The following is a 6,049-nucleotide window of genomic DNA, read 5'->3' as shown; positions in this document are numbered from 1 at the left end:
TTTTAAGAAAACAGAAGTAATTATTAAATATAGTGCTTAATCATAGCAAAAGCATTATTAGAAGGAGCACAGCTTCCACCATGGATTATCAGGAAACATTTTCACATGAGTGTTTAAAATTTGTAGAATTAAAGCCATTTTGCTCTGCTGGAGTTAATTGGAACATTATCCTGAAGGTGGCAGGCTGCTCCAAGATTTCCATCTTTGAGATTTTGAAGCCTGCTCGTGATTTGGTGCTTCTTAGTCAAGGTATTCATATTTCTGTGGATGTTAGAAAATTTTCATCTGCTTCATTATGTCTATAGATGTTAATAATAATTTTGATAGCTATTCTGCTCACTCCCTGTTAAAGTATTTTAAAAGTGAAAATGTTTGCAAGAAATCTACCAGACTTCTGACAGCATGAAAATGTAATGTTAGTAGTCTTGGGGTATGGGGCTGGCGCTGGTGGGAGTCCCAGCTGCTCTACTTCTGATCCAGCTCTCTGCTATGGTCTCGGAAAATAGGAGAGGATGGCCCAAGTCCTTGGGCCCCTGTGCCTGCATGGGAGACCCAGAAGAAGCACCTGGCTCCTGACTTTGGATTGACTCAGTTCCGGCCATTGCAGCCATTCGGGGAGTGAACCAGCAGATGGAAGTCCTCTCTCTCTCTCCCTCTCTCTCTCTCTCTCTTTCTCTCTTTCTCTCTGCCTCTGCCTCCCTGTAACTCTGCCTTTCAAATAAATAAATAAATATTTTTTTAAAATTTTTAAATAAAATATAAAGAAGTGTTGGGTCAGTGGAAATTACTATATGAAAGAATTTCTTAAATTACTCCATTCAGTTAAAGCTCTGATTCAACATTTAAGGAGTATCTAACCTGTGTTAGCTGCACTGCCTGGTCTTGTCCAGGACTGCTCAGGCAGGCATACTCCCCTAGAAAAGCACAATTAGCTGCCACCTTGGGGAATCATCATGGAAATACAACCCAAACTATGAGTGCATAATTCCAGCTCTTCTTGTCAAAACATATAAATTATCTGAAAGTCTAAATTTAAAAGCTTCCTTGAGGCCTGTGTTAAAGGTTGAAGTCAGATCCCCAAGGAAAGTGTTACTAGACTGCTGCTCAGAATTAAGCTTCTATCAGAGTAGAATATTATAATGCCTGTGTATGTCTGAATGTCTGAAGGTAGTAATTAAATAAAACCAGGATCTTCTAAACACACTGGACTGTAAATTGTTTGAGGACAGGAATTTTTGTGTGTTTTCTTCAGCACTGTACCAAACACACTGAACAGTGCTAGTACACAGTAGGTACTAAACAAATATCAGATTAATCGAAGGACCCCTGACTGGAGTTGGACCCTGGATGTGCTGCCTCTGCCTGAACATCAACCAAGCTGCCAGAGCTGGGACCTTGTGCAAGTTACTACATCTGGTAGAAGCCACTTCCCTCATGTGTATTGGGATCATCACATTTATCTAATGGACTTTCAGACAGATTAAATATATATGTCTAGTACAGTGCTTAACTTAAAATATGATTTCAATATTTGTATTGCATTCCATTGTCCAGAGGAGCTGGGAGAAGTTTAAAAAGAACCAAAGATATTATGAAGCTCTGGTATATAGGTGAAGGAAAGGGACAAAATAATTAAATATCTGAAAGTAAAGTAAGATCCATTTTCTCCGTGGATCTTATTATTTGATTAAAAAATTGGTATTCTGAATTTAATTTTTATTCAACTATTTTTAAAGGACTTTTTTCTGAATGGTCACGTGGTTATATCTTTTTTTTAAAAAAAGATTTATTTACTTAGTTGAAAGAGTGACAGAGAGGCAGAGGCAGAGAGACAGGCAGATGTATTCCATCTGCTGATTCACTTCCCAAATGGCTGCAATGGTCAGAGCTGGGCCCTTCCAAAGCCAGGAGCCAGGAGTTTCTCTGGGTCTCCCACACAGATGCAGGGACCCAAGGACTTGGGCTATCATCTGCTGCTTTCCCAGGTCATAGCAGAGAGCTGGATGGGAAGTGGAGCAACTGGGATTCCAAATGGCACCCACACATCCATCAGCACTGCAGATGGATGCTTAACCTATTATGCCACAATGCTGGCCCCTAAATTTAGCTTTTTATTTCCTAACTAGCATGTTCTTCACAAATGGTGGCATTGTTAAACTCATTAAGATTGAAATATGAATGAGAATCAGCCTAGGGGCAAGAACTGTCACTAGCCTTTGGCAGGAGAAATGGTTCCTAACCAGTCCTCCTGGCTTCCCCCTACCTCTTCCTCCTCAGTCTTCCTCTGCCCACACATTTTACCATTGTGTACTCCTTCCTTTGAACAAAGTTCAACAGCATTCTGTGTTCTCGAAAGGACTGCAGTCACAAAAGCCAGGTGACAGATGACTCAAGGAACAAAGGGGAGCTGCAAGCGGTTTTAGTGGCCTAAGTGCTACGGGCACAGCAGATTTATGGATGGATGACTGATCTTAGTAGAGATGTTGATGTTCAGGCAGCAAGAATCTCTCCAGTGCCTGCACTGGAGCTCAGGAGCCAGCAAATTCTAAGAGTTCTACTCAAGTTATTTATAGGATGCCCAAGCTTGGCCAGTTTCATAGAGGCAAAGGGTTGTAGGTTTGTGAAATCTAAAATAATTGGGATAAATCCCAAGCCCAAACTTCAAGCCATCTAGGCCTTGTGCAGATGCAGTATTTAGACTGCGAAGCACTGGGTCTCATAGACTGGAACTGTCAACCAGCAATTACACCCAGAAGGCTGCTGTGCGGTTACTGCACTCATGACTTTTGTCACTGTTAGTTCTCCATCACTACTAGTAAGTGACCACAAAGGAGAGACGAAAAACAAAAGTTTATCATCTTACAGTTCTGGAGGTCAGAAGTCTAAATTATGTTTATGAGGATGACATCAAGATGTCGGCCACGTGGTTTTCCTCCTGGAACCTCTCCGGGAAAATCCTCTTCTTCTGTTTTAGCCTCCTAGTGGCTTCTTGCATTTCTCGGCAGGCCACAATCGCAACACTGTCTTGTCACATTTCCTTCCCTATCACTTTCTTGCTTCCCTCTTCCCCCTTTAACACCCTTATGGATTTGTGTGGATAATCCAGGATAATTGTTCCATATCGCTATCCTTAACTCCATCACACCTGTAAAGTACCATTTGTCATGTACGGTAACATGCTCACAGCTTCAGGGATTGAAGGATGGACTTCTTGGGAGTGAAGCTATTGCTGTTTTTATTAAAGATTTATTTATTTACTTATTTGAAAGGCAGAATGATGGAGTGGGGGAGAGAGAGAGAGATTCCATTATTTGGTTCAAAAGCCAGCAATAGTCAAGGGTAGGCCAGGACAAAGCCAGGAGCCAGGAACTCCATCCAGGTCTTCCATGTGGGTGGCAGAGATCCAAGTGCTTGATCCAAGAACATCTGCTGTGTTCCCACAATGCATTAGCAGGAAGCTGGATTAGAAGTAGCTGGGACTCAAACCAGCACTCTGATATGGGACATGGGCATTTCAAGAAGTAGTTTAACCCATTGTGCCACAGGGGCTTTTGTTCTGTCCACCACAGTCAAAAGTGTGGAGAGAATGCCTTGTGCTCTTCATACGGTCACAAGACACTTATAAATCATCGAAAGTACCTAATTATTGAAAGATTTGACTTGGGCAGTAGCATTTTTTTTAAAGATTTATTTATTTATTTGAAAGTCAGAGCTACACAGAGAGAGGAGAGGCAGAGAGAAAGAGACAGGTCTTCCATCTGATGGTTCACTCCTCAGTTAGTCGAAACAGCCAGAGCTGCGCCAATCCGAAGCCAGGAGCCAGGAGCTTCCTCCGGGCTAAGGACCTGAGCCATCCTTCACTGCTCTCCCAGGCCATAGCAGAGAGCTGGATCAGAAGTGGAGCAGACGGGTCTCAAAATGGTGCCCATATGGGATGCTGGCACCTCAGGCCAGGGCATCAACCTGCTGCGCCACAGCTCTGGCCCCATGGGCAGTAGCATTTTTTTCTCTTAGGATTTGCTGAAGAGCCACTGCACACCACTAGCAACTTTGCTATTCCTTCACCAGCTAAGTACTTTGCAAGGGGAGCAATTCTGTGATTCCCAACCTCTCACTTCCTGGGGAGCTCTGTATATGAGAAGACCCAGTGAGCAAGAGTTTGAATTGTCCTTGCATATAAGACAGCATGACTAATTTCCCTAATTATGGCATCTTAAAGACACCAGAAGTCTATCGCTTTGCTTTCCTTGTTCTTCTTCCCATCTCATTATTTCCCTGTTGGCTTAGAATTTCACACGTACCCACTCATTGCTGTTTAAATTTGCATTAAAGTTTTTCTCCTCTTCTCTGCCTATAGCCATTTTTAGAACATGGACACTCCTGGGAAAGGCAAGATATTTGTAGAAGAGTTTATCAGTCTCTGGGATCTCAAAGTGGAAGAAGACAGCTGTCTGAAAAGGAGAGAGCGCTGAATAGAGACAACAGCTTCTGGGGAAAAATGGAAGATGAGAGAGAAAGAAAGGGACAAGAGCATGGAGTCTGCGGCAGAGTGGGGCATCTACATCTTCACGTGGCTGACACTTAGCACCCAGCTCCTCTTCATGGAGCTGCTTTTGCTATTTGATTTGTAAAAGCTATTTATCTTTTTTTTAAACTATTTATTTATCTTTTTTTAAACTATTTATTTTCATGTATTTGAAAGGCAGAGAGACAGGGACAGAAATCTCTCTGTTTCCATCCCCACCTCTGCCACTGGTTCACTTCCCTACTGCTCAAAACAGCAAGGGACCGCACTGTGGTGCAGCGGGTTAACGCCCTGGCCTGAAGCGCCAGCATCTCATATGGGCGCCGGTTCGAGACCCAGCAGCTCCTCTTCCAATCCAGCTCTCTGCTATGGCCTGGGAAAGCAGTAGAAGATGGCCCAAGTCCTTGGACCCCTGCACCCGCATGGGATTCCGGAGTCAGCTCCTGCTCCTGGCTTCGGCTCCACCCCGTGGCAGCCTATTGGAGAGTGAACCATCTGATGGAAGACTTCTCTCTCTCTCTCTCTCTCTCTCTCTCTCTCTCTCTGACTTTCAAATAAATAAATAAATATTAAAAAAAAAAAAAAACAGCGAGAGCACAGAAGTCAATCCAAGTCTTCCACATAGGAGGCACTATTTGAGCTATCACCTGCTGCTCCTCTCCCACACCACCCGCCTTGCAGTGTGCACAACATCAGGAAGCTGGAATTAGAGGTGGAGCAGGCACTTGATCCTAGGCTCTTCAGTATGTGGGCATCCCAAGGGGCATCTTAACCACCATGCCAAACAGCCCCCAATCCATCCCCCATACAAAACACTCTGAAATGAACAACATTGAAATAAACACTCACCAAAACCTGTAGAATTCAGCTAACATCATAATGGAAGAACATGTGACCATGTGTATTTTTGTATGTTATTAAACATGTTTGTTAGAAAATTAGAAAGATTTAAAGCAAATACATTTGAAGCAAGCTTTTAAATCAAAAACAAGAAAAAATAACATCACACCAAATCCAAAATATTAAAAGGACTTAAAGGTGAAACAGAAATTAATACATAGAAAACAAGCAAAAGCAGTTGGTTCTTAGAGAATATAGAATCCGATAAATCTGTATAAGAATAAATGCACTGATAAAGTACTTTAGGAATATTTTTAAAAAGAATATGATGAAACTTTTTAAAAATTGAGAGAAAACAATATATTCAACTTCATGATCACAATACTTCTACGACTATAGTACCTACTCCTGAGTGACTTGCTTCTTGCTGCAGAATATGACAAGTAAGAATAGAATTAAACACAACAGAAGAGAATACAAGAACAGGGCACAGAGATAGAATGAAATAGACAGAATACAATATGATCACTGTCATGATTATGTTATGTAAGGCTCCCCTTTAGGAGACAGGAGTGACATAGTCTCCTGCTGGACTTGATGATGACTGCACTTTGAGAACCTGTAAGGAGACCACTTGGCAAAGAACTTCAGGGGTTTTAGAGGTGAGAGGACCTCCTCCTCCAC

Source organism: Oryctolagus cuniculus, chromosome 5 (genome assembly GCF_964237555.1).
Source record: "Oryctolagus cuniculus chromosome 5, mOryCun1.1, whole genome shotgun sequence".
Taxonomy (NCBI): Eukaryota; Metazoa; Chordata; class Mammalia; order Lagomorpha; family Leporidae; genus Oryctolagus; species Oryctolagus cuniculus.
This window is presented reverse-complemented; position numbering follows the sequence as displayed.